General features: G+C 39.3%; 1 long non-coding RNA gene across 2 annotated transcripts; it reads left to right on the top strand.

Annotated features, from left to right (window-relative positions):
- The first annotated feature begins 619 nt into the window (after positions 1-619).
- Positions 620-2959, top strand: LOC142175090 (uncharacterized). 2 transcript variants are annotated; one of them, XR_012704278.1, is made up of 3 exons: positions 630-950; positions 1881-1939; positions 2592-2959. It is a non-coding gene; the product is annotated as an uncharacterized LOC142175090 (long non-coding RNA). The 2 variants fall into 2 exon arrangements; XR_012704277.1 differs by having other exon boundaries at positions 620-950; positions 1881-2959.
- The last annotated feature ends 15859 nt before the right edge of the window (positions 2960-18818 follow it).

Raw genomic sequence — 18818 nt, 5'->3', positions numbered from 1 at the left:
GGGGGAATGCCCTAGTTTTTGGATTTCTTCATAGAACAATTGCCTAGATGGCAAAGGACAATATTAAAGTATTCATAAGAGCCATATGGTATGATAATGAGAAGCGCATCAGTCAACATTCGAGGACGAATGTTCTAAAGGGGGGAATAATGTTACAACCCATATTTTTGTACGGGAAAGTACGTCGTAAGTCCGTTGATGTAAGCTCAGAAATGAGATCCTCTTGGAAAGTATATAAAGTGATTTAATGGTGTTACATCCCATTTTTTTCTTGCAAGCCTTTGAGAGTTAATATTCAAGGATAAATATTTACAAGGGTACATGTTGTTACACCCCGTACTTCAGATGTTACTATCATTATAGGATTATCTAATGTAAACTCAAAAAGGATGAAATCCTTCTACCAGGACAAGAAAGGTTTGCCGAAGTGTTATGCAAGTTAAGATAAATATGAGACTTGTTAATCATGATTTAAATGAGTTTAAAGCCATGATATGACTATATATGATGTTTGTATATGGAGTATAAAGTTTGAAAAAAATCGGATTTAAGTTGCGAAAAAACCGACTAAGGATTTGTCTTGTAATGAAGCTTTTTGAGTAATAGATTTCGTGTGCTATATGAGGTCTTTTTGGGACATATTATATATCAAATTAAAGGTCTTAGAATTTAGTTTCCAATGCTCTTAACCATTTGCTCATACGACACCCAGATAAAAAGTTATAAGTATTGGAAGACGAGCCAATTATAGGGTGCCAAGTAGCACCTTTTGACTTTTCAACAAAAATGGAGATTATCTCCTTTATCTCGTCTCTTTCTGCATATTTCCAGAGAGCACGACCAAATAATACCCCTAACATCACCCTTAAGCTCTCTACAAGGGTTTCAAATAATACCATCATCCCGGGCACGAAATCACGAAGCAATAACACAAGAACGATCCCCACGACGTAAGTATTGCTATATAACCTTTCTTTTCTTTATAGTTTGAGTGTTGGAAGGTATTTAATAGTTAAGAAAATTCTTAATTTCTGGTTTTAAGCTCTTAAATATAAAGTAAGGTTGATTAATTCATTTCATAATATTTAGAACTCACGGGAAGGTGATCGGAAGCCGTGAGTTCGAGTTATTTGATTTGTAATGGACTGTTTTGTGGGCTATTTCGTGTAGCTTTTGGGCTGTATCTTTTGCTGATATTTAATGGAGTTTTTGGAGGATAAATAGTTTGAAGAAATACCACATATTTGTGAAATAATGGATTAGTCATTCTTTGTAATATTTTCGGGGTGTTGGACACTACTATAGTCGTTGTTTTTGGTATGAATTGATTGGGGTGTGTTGGGCTGTTGTAAGCTAAATATAATATAGATTTCGACTTGCATCTACTGTAGGAGGTAATTATATTGTGTTCCAACAAGTGCTTAAGGTTATATTGACATCGGTTGAGTTAAATGGATGAACTAGACATGAACTAGTGAATAAAGTTGCTAATTAAGAATAATTGGAGTTGTGGATCATTTTCTTTGTTATGGATATATGGTATAAGGTTGGAATTATTGATGAATGACTTCATTATCATGTTAATGATACTATTAATTTAAAGTAAAAAGTCTATAAGGGATGATAAGGGATATACGAATTCCAATTGGAGCTTGTCGCTCGTCGTAAAATAGTTATGACTTGTTGTAGTTTTATGGTGTCTTGTTATTGATAATTGGTATTGATGGATTTCTCTGGTAATTGTTGTTGGTATATGGTATTGGAGGAGGCTCTTGTTACTGGGGAGATGCTGCCCGAATTTATATAAATGAGCTACAAGTTTAAGTTGCAAACTTAGCCTTTATTCAACACTAATTTTGAATCTCCTTATGCAATGGTAGATTGAGTTGAGTTGTTTGAAGAGTTGCTTAAGATGTATTAAGTACTCACCATGGTTAAGGTATGTTAAGGCACTTCCCTCTTTCTTTTGGCATGATCTAAAGTGAAATGAATACACTATTTCGTAACAGATCTACTCCTAGAAACTAAGGTTGCCCATGTTGTTCTTTCCTTATAAAGTTATTCTAAGCAAGTATGTATGATCCTTGAATCCTATAGAAGCTCATATTGATGGTATGATGTCCATAATGTTAATCGAAGGTGCAACGACCTTAAGTCACTCCAAAAGGTTTAGAACGTGATTCCATGAGTTTAGCATGCATTATATATAATATCTATTTTACTCTACCGAGCCGCACTATAGTAGGCCGGGTACGATATATATTGTGTAACCACTGATCAGTTGGATTTACCGAGCTCCACGTGGCCGGGTACGATTCTACCGAGCCTTATGATGGCCGGGTACGTTTTTACCGAGTCCTCTTTGAGGCCGGGTACGATATGATGATGATGATGATGATGCCTACAGACGCGTATATTTTTAAAAGTTTATGTATATATATGTATTACGCATTTCATGTCAGCAGCCCACAGAGGCACGCAGATGTTATAGGTTGTATCTCCTCTATCTCTCTTTATATTACTATTCTTGTTTATGCTTTCTTGCTTTACATACTCGGTACTTTATTGGTACTCACGTCCCTTTTGCCTAGGGACGCTGCGTTTCATGCCTGCAGGTCCCAATTGATAGGTTGACATTCCTCCTAGTAGGCTATCAGCTCAGCGGAGGTGTTGGTGCACTCCACTTGCTTCAGAGTTGCCTATTTGGTCAGTATGCTTTAGATATATACTGATTGACATGGTGGGGCCCTGTCTCGACCTTTATGATTTTATGTACTCTTAGAGGCTTGTAGACATATGTTATGCATATGAAAATCATATGGCCTTATCGGCCTATGTTCAGTGTATGAGTTATCACTTTGGTTTTATAGGCACGTATGTCACATGTATAAGTTTTCATGTCATGTCAGGTCGTCCAATATTTATTATTCCCTTATATTTTATTTTTGTTATCTCATGACGACCTTTCTAGGCTATTTGCCCATGATATTATGATATGACAGATACATTATGTTGGTACTCGGTTAAGTAAGGTATCGGGTGCCCGTCACTGCCCATTGGTTTGGGTCGTGACAGCCTTATTCTTCATTACAAGGCCTAGACAATTTATGCAATGCTTGTCAACGTGGCAAACATCACAAGTTACCATTTATGGATTCGTGGTCTTTTTTTGAATCTCCTTTTGAATTAATCCATAGTGATATTTGGACTTCTCCAGTTCCTTGATTTACTGGTTTTAGATATTATATTTTTTTTCATGATGATTTCACTAAGTTTTCTTGGATTTTTCCTATAAAGCTGAAATATGAGACTTTCACTATGTTCAAGCAGTTTTATGCATATGCATTAACTCAATTTTCAATAAAAATTACATCTCTCCAATGTGATGGGGCTGCTGAGTTTGTTAAGCTTCAAGAATTTCGTTCCTTTCTTAATAACAACGGTGTTTTTCTTCGCTTTTCATGCCCTCATACTCACCAACAAAATGGTAAAGCCGAACGCATGCATCGTACAATTTTAAATATGGTTCGTTTTTTATTATTTCAGTCCTCTCTTCCATCTCAATTTTGGGTTGAAGCTCTTAACAATGCTGTCCATCTTTTAAATATTATTCCTTCCTCTAAACTTAACTTTAAGACTCCTTATGAAGTTTTTTTGGTAAGCCTGCCACATACCATCACTTACGTATCTTTAGTTGTTCGTGTTATCCTAATTTACGTGATTATTCATTACATAAGTTGAGTCCTAGATCCAAACACTGTATTTTTATTGATTATCGCTCTAATTATGAAGGATATACGTGTTTTGATCCTTCAAGTAATAAAGTATATATCTCTAGACACGTTATTTTTAATGAGCACTCTTTTCCTTATCCTCATCTTCTCTCATTATCCTCACCTGGTTCAATAAGTCCTAATTTTAAGCTTCCTTCTGCACTAGAGTTTCACTCTTATCCCTCACAATATTTCAAAGCTACATATGCTTTTTCAGTTTCAACTGTGAGCACGTGATTTTTGCCTCATACGAATTACTCCAAAAGAATTCCCAAAATTAGGACTTTTCTTTAATTATGTGCTATTTTTAGGAATTATTGTGCGATTTTCCTGATTGTTTGCATATGTTTGTATGCATGTTTAATTTTATTAATGCATTAAAAATACAAAAAATATAGCATTTGCATTTAAGATTTGATTTTTTATAATTAATTAATAATTAGATGTTTTACAAAAATGAAAATTCACAAAAAATAACATATTTTTGTATTTTGGTCAAATTGTGTGATTTTCTTTTAATATAGTGTTTAATTATTTGTGATAGGTATTATTTAAAGTTAATTAATATTTTTAATCTAATTTAGGTCTTTTATAATTAATTTAGGATTTTTAAGTTTTAATTTTTGCAAGAAAAAGGAAGAAAAGAAAAGAAAAAGAATTAATGAAAGAGAAGGAAGACAAATTTGGGCCAAATTCAATTTAATTCAAGAGGCCCAAATCAAATACACCTGAAAACCCCCCACCCCCAGTCCGGCCCAAATCCGTTCCAACCCGGCCCATCACCAGACTAAACCAAACGACGTCGTTTGGACATGCTTTAATCTGGGCTGTTGAATTAATTTGATCGAACGGTCTAGAGCTTCACCCACAACCTGACCCATTCCCACACCCGGACCGCTCCAGTTGAAACCAAAACGACCCCGTTCTCATTTACGATTTAATCGGAGCCGTTGGTTTCCAATCATCCAACGGCCCTAATTAAATCAAACATTTAATATATCAACCCCCCCCCAAACCCTTACCCCTCTCAGAACCCCCCCTCCTTTGTCTCTCTTCAGAGACACCCCTGTCTCCCACCGCCTCACACCACCGCCCTCCGCCCACCGGAAATCGCCTCACAGCGGTTCCGGTAGCCCAAACAACCCCAAATTAACACCATCGATTCCCCTTCATCTCCTCATGCCAAATCCTCACTCCCTTTTCCTCGAATCACCCCATAACTCTTCGAATCTTGGATCGAAGATCGGACCCCGAACCCTAGCCTAGCCAACCAGCCCCAAATCGATACCCCAGGACCATCTCACTACCCTCTTTCCAAATCTCCACTTCACACCCTTTGAATGACACCAGAATTGTTCGAATCTTAAAGGAACCCTAAAATCCCAAATTCCAAATCGGTTAAATATTGGAAGGTTTGAGGTCGAAATCGACCTTAATTGTGTGGAAGATTTGGTCTGGTTTATTCATGAGCTTTTTTAGCTATTATTCATGTCATCTGAATTCTTGATTTCTTCTTTTAATTATGGTAACCTCTAAGTCCTTCGTATTCTAGGTTTAGTCAGAATGATTAAGATTAGTTTAATAATTTGGTTTAAATTCTTGTTTAATTGTGTTGATAAGAATTGATTATTATAAGTTTATTACAAGTGGTCACTAATTGAGAAGCTTCTAATAGTGGTAGGGTAGTATTTGCATTATTGAATTAACTAAAAGCACTAATTTGAGTGGATAATTTAAAATGGAGAAGATAAGTTGTAGTGAAAAATGCACTAATTGAGACCCATTTAAGGGAGCTGAAAATCAGAAGAAGAAGAAGGGGGAGATAGAGCTTAAGATATAGAAGAGAGAGGCTGGCAGTTAAGAATACAAAGAAAATAACTCCGAAAATACTGGAAAAAACTGGAAATTACTGTTTTCATTGATTTCTATTTTCTGGTTTTCAATTTCGAATTGGCTGAAATCATCTTCCATATACTGTTTCATTGAACTATCTGGGGTTAATAACTGTTTTTCTTGGATTAAAATTGGGATTGTTTTGTCGATGCTGTCGATTTCTGCTGTTTATGTTCTGATCTCAACTCAGTTTTTCTCCTTTTGTGTTGCTGTTTGTTACCAGGTATTCATCTCACCTTCCAAAGTATGAGAATGAATAAATATGAAAATTAGTTCCTTTAAATAGAGATTTGTACTAATGCAGTTGGTTATTCAATGTTTCTGCACTTTCAGAACTGTTTAGCTTAGCTTGATCCTCTTATATTTCTTTCTGTTTGATCTGAGTATGGACTGTTGTAGTAGTATTAGCTGGGTAGTTCATTGTGGGGCATCAAAGGTGAATAAAAGGTCATGTTAAATGTTTGGCAATATTTGAAAGTCGTAGGTATCTATGAGATTGGATAATTAGTACATTTGGTGATCAACATATAGGCCTGATTCTATATTTATATTGAAAGGAGTGTGTTCAAAGTTAAGTTGTAAATGTGATTCAGTATAGAATCCATGCTAGAAAGGAGAGATGTGATTATATAGTTAGTTGTTTCAGTGGTGTTTCAATTTTTAATATGTGAATAACATCTTGTGAATGTGTTTCATGGCTGTGGATTGCATGGTATTCATTCCAATCGATCTCTGCAGTAGTTTAGTGAGTTTGATCTAAATGTACCTTCCATTAAACATGTATTAAGTAAGAGCTTCTTAGTTTGCCGTAATATATTTGGATCTGCTATGCATAATGGATGTGTAATTACTAAAAATGGAATTTGGTTTATTAATTTCAGGGGTGTTTCTAGTTTAGTGGTATCTATGTTTATACAATGTTGCAAATTTTTTTTACTTTTATATGTTCAAAGGGCCGTTGGTGTAATTTGGAAAACCTATGAGTCAATCATGTTGTTGCAAGGATTCGACCTTGAATCCCTGCGTGGCCATTACATTGTGTCATTGAATTGGGCTGGCATTGGTAACATGATACTGGGCTCATTTTGGGCCCATGATTTAGATAGTATCTGGACTCATTAGTAATTAAAATAAGGTAGGCTGATGGGCTCAGGTTTGAGCCTAAACTGGGCAGCCTTGTGTTAATTAAACCATCAGTCCATTAATTGAAGAAGTATAAAAAAATAGTCATTAGTTGGGTTGTTGGGATTACTGCTGAATGAGACAGGAATCCGGGTAATCGGAAGAATGAACGGTTTGAGTTTTGGTCATGTTATGCATTGGGCTTAATATCAACTTCATTTTTTTTCTTCATTTATACTAGTAGTATATTTATTTAAGGTAAATTGCTTGCATTCGAATGCTGAATATTGTTTGGTTTATTAATTATGCGAGTTTGCTTTAAGTGGTTTAGGCTAGTCCATATAATAAAATCTGGGTGTTGTAGTGCCATGATAAAAGTCATTTAATTGTTGGAATTTCACATTTCAAGCCTAAGGCTCAAGAATGCAAAAGGTGGTTATTCTCGTAAATGTCTCTACTTTAGTGTAAGGCTAGTTATTCTTGCAAATGGCTGTTTAATTAATGAGTAATTAAGGCTGCAAATTAGAATAGTAAGCGCAGTTTCATAGGTGGGAGCGAATTAACTAATTAATGTAAGAATTTAATTGAGTCATGCCGAGCAAAAATGACAATTGCGTGGCCCTCGCTTTAATTAATTTTCAACTCAACTTTAGAATTCGAGGCGTGCCATTTAGCAAAACTCCATGGCACTCGCAAAGTTAAAACGCGTAGTTGCTTTAGGCGCGTATTTTAGTCCTAAACTCGGGTGCACATTTATGTGACCCAAATCCAAATCTTAACAACGTTAAATAAAATATATCGCGAATCGTGGGTGCATGTCATGTGGCATGATTACGGGTTCCAGAATTAAGACCAACGTATGCGTTCGCGCAACATCGGGCGAAACAATCTTAGTCTTAATAAAATACTATCGTGGTCGTGTACATGTTCGCGTGACATAATTACGATTCTAAAAGCAAAATCGGAGTATGCACAATTTTGGCCCAATTTTCTTAACATTAATAAAGCGTTATTAATCGTGGACACGTATGCGTGACATGATTTTTGATGCGCCAAATAAATGGGTATACGTGTGCGTAACCCGTTTCAAGATAATTTTCTTAATTAAAAAGCGGTTAAAATTAAAATTGCACGTAGGTTCAAATCGTTCTAAATCAGATAATTAAGCCAATATAACAGTTAAGAGACCATGCTAGAACCACGGAACTCGGGAATGCCTAACACCTTCTCCCAGGTTAACAGAATTTCTTATCCGGATTTCTGGTTTGCGGACTGTATTACAGAGTCAATCGTTCCTCGATTCGGGATTTTAAACCGGTGACTTGGGACACCATAAATCTCCCAAGTGGCGACTCTGAATTTAATATAAATAATCCTGTTTCGATTGTCCTTTAATTGGAAAAACTCTCTTATATTTACACCCCTTTCTCGGGGGTGTAGTAAAAAGGAGGTGTGACAGCTCTGGCGACTCTTCTAGGGACGAGAACCCAAAATCTCTGGTTCAGGGTTCAAGAATTTGAGCTTAGAATAATTGTTATATTTGGCTTTATTTATTATCTAGTTTATTCACATGTTTGGGCTTAATGTGCTAAATGTTGCTTTTTACCGCTTTGATATTATCTGAACTATATATATAAACTGTTACGAAACCCTTCTTCTTTCTGAGTCTTCTGAATTTATGGTGCACACGTGCGCGTGACCCACCTTTTTGTTAAAAGTCATACCAAATAGAACGAAGTTAGGCCAAGTAACTAGGCCGGGTAGATTTTCGTGCTCCCGGTACGTTGCCCCCACTTCGGCTCAAGATGTCCGCTTGGGTAAGCCAGGTCTAGAACAGTATACCCTAGGTTTTACACTTAGAATAACTCCGCTTCATGTCGGATCCCTATTATGAACGTTTGTTTGCATCATGTGCATTTGACTTCGGAGACTCAACACAGGGGTTGGGTCTGTCTAGGATAGGTATACCCGAAATGAAAAGACCATCCTGATGCATCTTACTTGCTACTTGTGCATTCATTTGTTTCGGATTTGCATGTTGACCAGCTTATAGGAAAAAGTTAGAAAAGGAAAATCAATGTGAGAACCGAGAAAGAAAATTGGCTGTTTTCGAAAAAAAAAAATTTCCAAAATATGTTGAAATTCTGTCGAAATTTTGAAAAGAAAAGGAAATGTTGTGTTTCTTTTAAAAATAGTTTTATTATTTCGAACTACGTAAGTTTGATTCTCGCCGGATGTGAGATACATAGGCAGCCCACATCGGGCCCAACTATTTAAAAAAATATAAGAAAATAAAATAGATAATAAATAATTAAAATGTGGGTACGTAAATGTCATTGTATTGTCATAAGTAAGGCAATGCCATTCTTGTCCAAAATATGCCGAACGTCCCCAAAAGGGCGCCAGAAGGCTGTTTTTGCAAGAACAACCGCCTTTGGTCGTTTTTTTTTTCAAAAAAAAAAACAAAAAAAAATTGCCGGTTAGCAAACACAACCTTTAAATCTTCTTCATAGAAGTGTTTTTTTATATTAATGATTTTTTCAAAATGAGTCTTGATTTTGTTTTTTAAAAAAAAACTAAAATCACTCACAGGTACAAAATGAGCACCGTCCAAAACCCACCGTTCACAAATGCAGATGAGTTTCTATTTCGGCTTCAGATGTGGTGGCGTGAGTTAGGACGATATGGTCAAAAATGGGTCATTAAGTATTTGGGAGCTCTCACAGATATTATGAAAATTAAACCACGCGATGATTTGATTACGGCACTAGTGACTTTTTGGGACCCTGTTCACAATGTCTTTCGCTTCTCTGATTTCGAGCTTACTCCCACATTAGAAGAAATAGCTGGATATTCTGGTTTTGACGGAGATTTGAGAAACCTGAATCTTATATTCCCAAAGGCTCCTTCAGTACACCGATTCTTTGGTCTTCTGAATATCAGTAATCAAATCAGAAAAAGCAACATTGTTAAAGGGTGTTGTTCTTTCAACTTCCTATATTCAAGGTTCGGAAAGCCGGATGGATTTGAAATTTATGAAAAGGGCCTTACTAACAAACAAAACAAGGACACCTGGCAGATTCACCGACGCTTCGCTTTCATGGTGGCTTTTCTGGGAATCATGGTCTTCCTAAACAAAGAGCGGACGATTGATATTCGCATAGCCAGAGTCGTACAAGTCCTCACTACCAAGGAACATCACACTCTTGCCCCGATCATTCTCTCAGACATTTATCAGGCGTTGACTTTATGTAAATCCGGGGCAAAATTCTTCGAAGGGTGCAATATTTTATTGCAAATGTGGTTGACTGAACATCTCCGACATCACCCCAAGTTCATGCAGTATGGTCCGAGCAAGGACAATTTTATTGAGAGTTATGAAGAAAGAATAAAAGATTATAAATTTCCAGAAGGGGTGGAAGCCTGGATATCCCATTTAAGATCTTTAATGGCAAGTCAAATTGAGTGGACTTTGGGATGGCTCCCGGTAAGAGAGGTGATACACATGTCAACCTTAAAGAGTTATTTGCTGTTGTTGGGTTTAAGAAGCGTCCAGCCGTATGCGCCACAGAGAGTTCTAAGACAACTAGGGAGATACCAAGTGGTGCCTGATGATGAAGATTTGAGTGTGCAAGTGATTGAGCTACACCCCGAAGCCACTCTCCCTGAGGCTTTAATCCAACAGATTTGGAATGGTTGTCGATACTTGAAAGATGATACCCAAGTTCCAGATCCTGCGAAAGGTGAGATAAATCCGGGTTATGCTAGGTGGTTTGAGAAAAGATCCCGTGTGGATGATGCACCAGAACCTGATCCTAGAAGGCCCATAAAAAGACCGCATGTTCAAGCCTTTGATGACAAAATCCAAGAACGGTTGGCTTGGGGTGAAAAGGAAAAAGGGTACAAAGCAACTATTCATGCCTTAGAAGAAAGCCCGAGGAACTTTAATTTGGAAAAAGACTTACAAGCACAAGAAGCAGAAGGTGAAAAGAAGAGTCTGATTAGCGAGAATAAAACTCTCCGCGCTCAGTTTCAACAGATGAAGAAAGCCTCTGAAGCGCCAGTGAGAAGTTAGAAAGATCAGAAAATCATTGCCAATCTGATGGAAAAAAATGCAAGATTATGACTCCATCTTGACAAAGACTGAAAAGGCGTTAGACAAAGTTAAGGAGAAAATCATACAGTTAAATGAGGAGGCCAAACGTAGTAAGGAACGCCAAGTAATGAGATGTGAAGAAGAAATGGCTCAATTCAAGAGAGAGAAGGACCATTGGATACATTCAGAAGCTCAACTCCATGCACAATTGGAAGAAATGAGAAGGTACAATAGAGAACATCAGCACGCAGATATTGATAAGGAGAGAGCACATGCAAGACTCGATCAGGCCAGACTTCGAGCTCAATTGGAGTCAGCTTTAGATCGCGAAGACCACACAAGAGATATATCCACAACTCGCCAACAGCAATTGCAAAACCAAGACCAAAATCTCCAAGATTTCAGAGCACAAATCCATGATTTGGCCATTTATACTTCTCAAAGTTACGTAAATTGCCAAGGGATGGATTATGAAAGGTTTCTAGAGCATGCACCTACTTTTGCCCGTCATCATGCAATGGAGTTAGAGAGGATGTATCGTACACTAGGAGGTCAGCCGGGTCAAGCCCCACCGTGAGAAGATGTTCCAGTGATTAAAAGCAAAAGATTGTGGAGTGAAGTGTAGTCATAGTTGTTGGAACTTTTCATATAATAGTCATGTTTTAGTTTAAGTCCATGTTGAGTCTTTTTAAACAATTTTCTTAAAGTGTTGTCCAAATGTAATGTCATTTCTGTCTTTGTATTGTTCGTTTGTTAAAAATAATAAATAATTGTGTCCACCAGAACTACGCTCGGTCTGATTCATGCAGGGTCATGATACGTAGGCAATCTTCATAAGATTCGACCACAACCAAAAGAAAGGAATAAAATGAAAAAGGGGAGGGAAATAAAAGATAGGTGTGAGTGACAATAAAAGGAAAAGGTCAGGAAAAGCTGGGATGACACAAGCAACCGAGCAAATACATGGTAGAAATGACTAATTGCCTAGGTGTATTGCATCCCTATGTGTGGTTGTCTATTTGTTAAAACTCTGATCACTAACAAGTTTGGTTGTCATTATCCAGAATTCAAGCAATTAGTACACCTAAGCATACTGGCAACCCACCCCTACCAAACCAGATCCAAAGGAGAAATAATCATGTCTATCCCAAATGTAGACACCAGTGTCATGGAGGGAGAAGAGTTGGACGTTAACGCCATAAAAGAAGAGATGTACAAATTAAAACAACAAATGGCCGAAATGTATCAGGCTTGGGCTAAAGGACAACCGCCATCCGCCTACCCGGCCAACCCTACCTTCACTCCACCACCGGCTCAAACTCAGGTTCATCCTGCCACCGATCTATCCCCGAGCTTTCCCATTTACCAACACTACCGGGGCACCACTTCTCATACACCACAATCTCCACCACCTAAACCAATTCCATACCCTCCTCCACCAGTAACTCCTGTCTTCGTAGCACCTCCACCAGCTACACTCCACAAATCTCCTAGCGAGCCTATGTTCCAGGCCCAGGACAACTAATACTACTCCTCGGAGCCCACTTTCAAAGCTCCAGAAACCCATTCCTATACTCCTCTCTTTGACCTCCCGATAGAAGCTGATAAACCAGTCAAAAATACCAAACAGAAGGAGATGTTCAGGAAAGTTAAAAGCTTAGAACAATCATTCAGAGACATGCAGGGGTTGGGAGGCAAGTCAGTGTGGCCTACAAGGACCTATGTCTGTTCCCAAATGTGCAATTACCGGCAGGTTTCAAGATGCCCAAGTTCGATCTATACAACACACGACGATCCAGTAGCCCACTTAAGAGGTTTTTGCAGCAAGATGAGGGGAGTTGGAGGAAAAGATGAATTGTTAATGGCTTACTTCAGTCAGAGTTTGGGTGGATCAGCATTGGAATGGTATACCCACCAAGAACATGGGAGATGGTACACCTGGGATGATCTGGTGCAAGCATTTGCTTGTCACTTCTAATACAATCTTGCGATCATTCCAGATCGACTGTCCTTGACTAAACCTGAGAAGAAGTACAGAGAAAGCTTCAGAGAATATGGTTTCCGATGGAGGGAACAAGCAGCAAGAGTAGATCCCCCAATGAAGGAAAGTGAGATGGTAGATTACTTCCTACAGGCTTTGGAACCTACTTACTATGGCCATTTGGTCTCAGCTGTGGGAAAGTCATTCAACGAAGTAGTAAAGATGGGGGGCATGGTAGAAGAAGGCCTCAAGTCGAATAAAATCATGAGCTATTCGGCTATCAAAACAACTACTCAGGCTATTCAGGGCTGCATAGGAGGGATTGGGAAGAAGAAAAGAGAGGAAGCAGCAATGGTTGATTCAGGAACTTGGTCCGGATCCAGAGGTTCACCTTACCACTACAATAAACCTCGACCCCACCAACAAACTTATCACCACAATCCATCCCAACACTATTATCCCCCACCAGAACCTCATTTTTCCGTCCACCATGCACAAGCATACAACTAACCTCCTACCCACACTCAATGGCGTGCTTCTGTCCTACCAAATACTTATCCATATCCACGAGCCTACCAAAACACTCCCAGACCAAGTTTTAGGCCTAGTCAAGCACTCAAAAGTGAAAGGTTGCAGAAAAAGAAAACCTTTACTCCGTTGGGAGAATCATACACTAGTCTGTTCCATAGGCTAAAACAGCTAGATATGCTAAGGCCGATACAGTCCAAACTGCCAAATCCTCCTCCAAAGAATCTTGACTATACTGTCAGCTATGAGTATTGTTCTGGTACTCCGGGTCATGATACAGAAAAATGCTGGCACTTGAAAAGTGCGATACAAGAGCTTATTGATACCAATAGAATTGAAGTTCAAGCTCCCGAAGTACCCAATATCAACAGGAATCCGATGCCAGCCCATCAGGAGGCAAATATGATCGAAATAGTGCATGCGGAGGGGGAACACAAGAAGCCATCATAGACCGTCATGATGATTCGGTCTAGTGGAGTCGAGACAGATGAACAATCAGCAGATGAGAAGTTGGTGCTCAAGCAGAGCAAAAAGAATGTTGAGCCATCTGTGGCAGTTGAGAAGGGGTCTTTAAGCAAAGTTGCAACGAAAAAGGAAGGGGTAAAGGTGATTGTACCGGGAGCGGCTAGCAAACCCATCATAATCATGGAAGGAGCCCGCGCAGATCGGGTTATCATCAAGCTGGTAACCCAGTTACCAATAATCAACAGCAAGGCTATTCCATGGAATTACGAACGGGTAACAGTAATGTACAAAGGGAAGGAAGTCAAAGAAGAAATCTGTGAAGTATAGGGTTTAACTCACTCGGGAAGGTGTTTTGCTCCCGAGGAGTTAAGAAGAGCTAAAAATAATCCAGCACTCATAAAGAAAGCCGTAACTGAAGAAGAAGCAGAAGAATTATTGAGGAAGATGAAGCTACAGGACTACTCTATCGTGGAACAATTAAGAAAGACGCCTGCTCAAATTTCCCTATTATCATTATTGATCCATTCGGATGAGCACCGTCAAGCTTTAATGAAGATCTTGAATGAGGCGCACGTTCCCGATAAGATCTCCGTGAATCACTTGGAAAAAATAGCCAACAAAATCTTCGAAGCAAACAGAGTCACGTTTTCAGACGATGAATTGCCTATAGAAGGTACTGAGCACAGCAGAGCTCTTTACCTCACATTAAAATGTGAAAACTCTGTGGTGACCCGGGTATTGGTTGACAACGGGTCAAGCGAAAACATCTGTCCTCTCTCTACTCTAAGCAAGTTGAAAATAGAAGATGAGAGGATCCATAAGAATAGTATTTGCGTGTGGGGATTTGACGGTGGAGGTAAAGATTCGGTTGGGGACATAGTGCTGGAGCTGACGATAGGGCCAGTCGAGTTCACAATGGAGTTTCAGGTGCTGGATATAGCTGTTTCCTATAATCTACTGTTAGGTCAACCATGGATCCACGCCGCTAAAGTAGTCCCATCAACACTACACCAGGTAGTCAAATTTGAATGGGATAGACAAGAAATAGTTTTGCATGGGGAAGACAGTTTATGTGCTCGCAGCAATGCCATTGTACCTGTCATTGAAGTGGAAGATGACTAGGGATCAGAGGTCTACCAGGTTTCTGACTCGATGTCGGTAGAGAAAGTTCCGGAGGGGAAATACATTCCAAATCCAAAGATAACCGCTGCATCAGTCATGGTAGCCTATGAGATGTTGAAGAATGGTTTTGTACTAGGTAAAGGTTTGGGCTCATCTTTGCAAGGCATCATACAGCCGGTGTCTCTTCCCAAAAATTTGGGAACATTTGGTTTGGGATTCAAGCCCACTGCTGCAGACATAAGAAAGGCCAGAAAGCTAAAACAGAAGGCATGGGTCCTTCCAAAGCCAGTCCCACGTCTTTCCAAATCATTTGTCAAGTCCGGTACCAGAAGTCGCCCAGTAACAACAAATCCTAATTCTATGATTACTCCTGACAAGGAGTTAATTGAAAGATTTGAAAAGTTGTTTGACAGTGTGAACATGGTGGAAAGTGGTGAAGGTCCTAGCAACGCAGAAATTCAATTCGTTGGGCCAGAAACAAAGCTTAATAATTGGAAAGCCACTCCTCTCCCCATTCGAAAGAAGTCTTGTTCTTTTTACGCTGGCTCTAGTGATATGACATGCATAAGGAATCCTTAGCCCAGTCTTAAGGGCTAAGGATTCCGAAATAATAGTTCAAGAAGTAGATTGTGATTACGAATCAGAATACTATGAGGATGAGGCCTTCGAAGAGATTAGTAAGGAGTTAATTCACTTTGAAGAAAAACCCAAACCCAACCTGAATGATACAGAAGCCATCAATTTAGGAGACACAGATAATATCCGAGAGACTAAAATAAGTGTCCACCTCGAGCCAAAGATCCGGAAAGAGTTAATCAAAGCACTCATCGAATTCAAAGATGTTTTTGCATGGTCATATGACGACATGCCGTGTTTAAGCACTGATTTAGTGTTCTACAAAATGCCCACTGATCTAGTGTTTCCTCCCGTCAAGCAAAAGTTGAGGAAATTCAAAACTGATATGAGTGTGAGAATTAAAGAAGAAATCACCAAACAGTTGGATGCAAAGGTCATTCGGGTCACTCGATATCCTGTTTGGTTGGCTAATGTCATGCCTGTGCCAAAGAAAGACGGCAAGATCAGAGTATGCGTCGATTACCACAATCTCAACAAAGCAAGTCCAAAGGACAACTTTCCACTACCCAATATCCACATTTTGATCGATAACTGTGCCAATCATGATATAGGATCTTTTGTGAATTGCTATGCCGGGTATCTTCAGATTCTAATGGATGAATAAAATGCAGAAAAGACTGCATTCATTACGCCATTGGGAACTTATTGCTACCGAGTAATGCCATTTGGTTTAAAGAACGCCGGGTCAACTTACATGAGAGCAATGACTACGGTGTTTCATGATATTATACATAAAGAGATTGAGGTATATGTGGATGATGTGATCATAAAGTCAAATCATCAAGCCGACCACGTTGGGGATTTGAGAAAATTCTTCCTAAGACTTCGCAGGTACAACCTCAAGCTTAACCCTGCCAAGTGCGCATTTGGTGTTCCATTTGGAAAGCTGTTGGGATTCATAGTCAGCTGGCGAGGCATCGAGTTGGACCCATCGAAGATCAAAGACATCCAAGAATTGCCACCTCCGAGCAGCAAGACTGAAGTGATGAGTCTGTTAGGAAGGTTGAACTATATCAGCAGGTTTATTGCTCAACTCACGGCAACTTGTGAACCTATTTTTAAATTGCTAAAGAATGATGCTGCAGTCAAATGGACTGATTAGTGTCAAGAAGCATTTGATAAGATAAAAGGATACTTGTCAAACCCACCTGTGCTGGTTTCGCCAGAACCAAGGAGACTTTTGATTCTTTACTTGACAGTCTTGGAAAATTCATTTGGCTGTGTACTGGGACAACATGACATTACCGGCAGAAATGAACAGGCTATCTACTATCTCAGCAAGATGTTCACGGCTTATGAGGTTAAGTACACTCATCTGAAAAGGACATGTTGCGCCCTAACTTGGGTGGTTCAGAAATTGAAACATTATTTGTCATCCTACACTACTTACCTCATTTCGCGCTTGGATCCGTTGAAGTATATCTTTCAAAAGCCTATACCGACAAAGAGACTTGCAAAATGGTAGATATTTCTCACAGAGTTTGACATCATCTATGTGACTTGGACTGCGATGAAAGCCCAAACATTGGCCGATCATTTAGCCAAAAACCCGGTCGATGAAGATTACGAGCCATTGAGAACTTATTTTCCCGATGAAGAAGTGATGCATATCGATAAACTAGATCAAATTGAAAAATCAGGATGGAAACTTTTCTTTGATGGGGCTGTCAACATGAAAGGAGTCGGAATAGGAGTTGTGCTTATTTCTGAAACAGGGCATCACTATCCTGTTACGGCTCAGCTTCGGTTTTATTGCACCAACAATATGGCTGAGTATGAAGCCTGTATTTTGGGTCTAAGGCTAGCTGCAGACATGTATATCCAGGAAGTCTTGGTCTTGGGAGACTCGGATCTTCTGGTACATCAAATTCAAGGAGAATGGGAAACGCGAGATTTGAAGCTCATGCCGTACCGACAATGTTTGCATGATCTTTGTCAACGGTTTCGATCAGTGGAGTTCAGGCATATTCCAAGGGTCCATAATGAGGTCGCCGATGCTTTGGCTACCCTGGCATCAATGTTGAACCATCCGGACAAAGCTTATGTCGATCCTCTGCATATTCAAGTCCGAGATCAGCATGCTTACTGTAACATGATTGAAGAAGAACTTGATGGCAAACCATGGTTCCACGATATCAAGGAGTACATCAGAATGAGGATATATCCAGTGCAAGCCACGGGGAATCAAAAGAGAACAATTCGACGGTTGGTAAATGGATTCTTCTTAAGTGGAGGAGTTTTGTATAAGATAACACCAGACCTTGGATTATTAAGATGCATAGATGCTAGACAAGCTACGGCTGTCATGTCCGAGGTACATTCGGGAGTCTGTGGACCACATATGAGCGGATATGTGTTGGCAAAGAAAATTCTCCGAGAAGGCTATTATTGGCTTACCATGGAGCGAGATTGTATCAATTTTGTGCGCAAATGTCATCAGTGCCAGATACACGGAGATTTGATTCATTCTCCACCATCGGAATTGCACACAATGTCGGCACCATGGCCCTTCGTTGCTTGGGGCATGGATGTCATTGGACCAATTGAGCCAGCAGCATCCAACGGGCATAGGTTCATTCTGGTAGCCATTGATTATTTCACCAAGTGGGTTGAGGCCAAAACTTTCAAATCAGTGACCAAGAAAGTAGTGGTCGATTTTGTTCACTCAAATATCATCTGTTGATTCAGAATCCCAAAGGTGATCATTACAGATAATGGTGCTAATCTTAACAGTAACTTGATGGAAGAGGTATGTCAACAGTTTAAGATTACACATCGCAATTCTACCCCATATCGTCCCAAGGCGAATGGAGCAGTCGAGGCAGCCAACAAAAATATAAAGAAGATACTTCGGAAAATGGTAGAAGGTTCGAGGCAATGGCACGAAAAATTACCATTTGCGTTGTTGGGATATCGCACTACTATTCGTACTTCGGTAGGTGCAACTCCTTATTTGTTGGTATATGGCACTGCAGCAGTAATACCTGCAAAAGTTGAAATTTCTTCCCTTCGGATTGTCGCTGAGGCTAAGATTGATGATGATGAGTGAGTCAAAACCCGTTTGGAACAATTGAACTTGATTGATGAAAAAAGATTGGCAGCAGTATGTCATGGCCAGTTATATCAAAAGAGAATGGCAAGAGCATACAACAAAAGGGTGCGTCCCCGAAAGTTTGAAGTGGGTCAACAAGTGCTGAAACGT

Source organism: Nicotiana tabacum, chromosome 3 (genome assembly GCF_000715075.1).
Source record: "Nicotiana tabacum cultivar K326 chromosome 3, ASM71507v2, whole genome shotgun sequence".
Lineage (NCBI taxonomy): Eukaryota > Viridiplantae > Streptophyta > Magnoliopsida > Solanales > Solanaceae > Nicotiana > Nicotiana tabacum.
The sequence above is the reverse complement of the archived record's forward strand: the minus strand, read 5'-3'. Positions and strand labels throughout refer to the sequence as shown.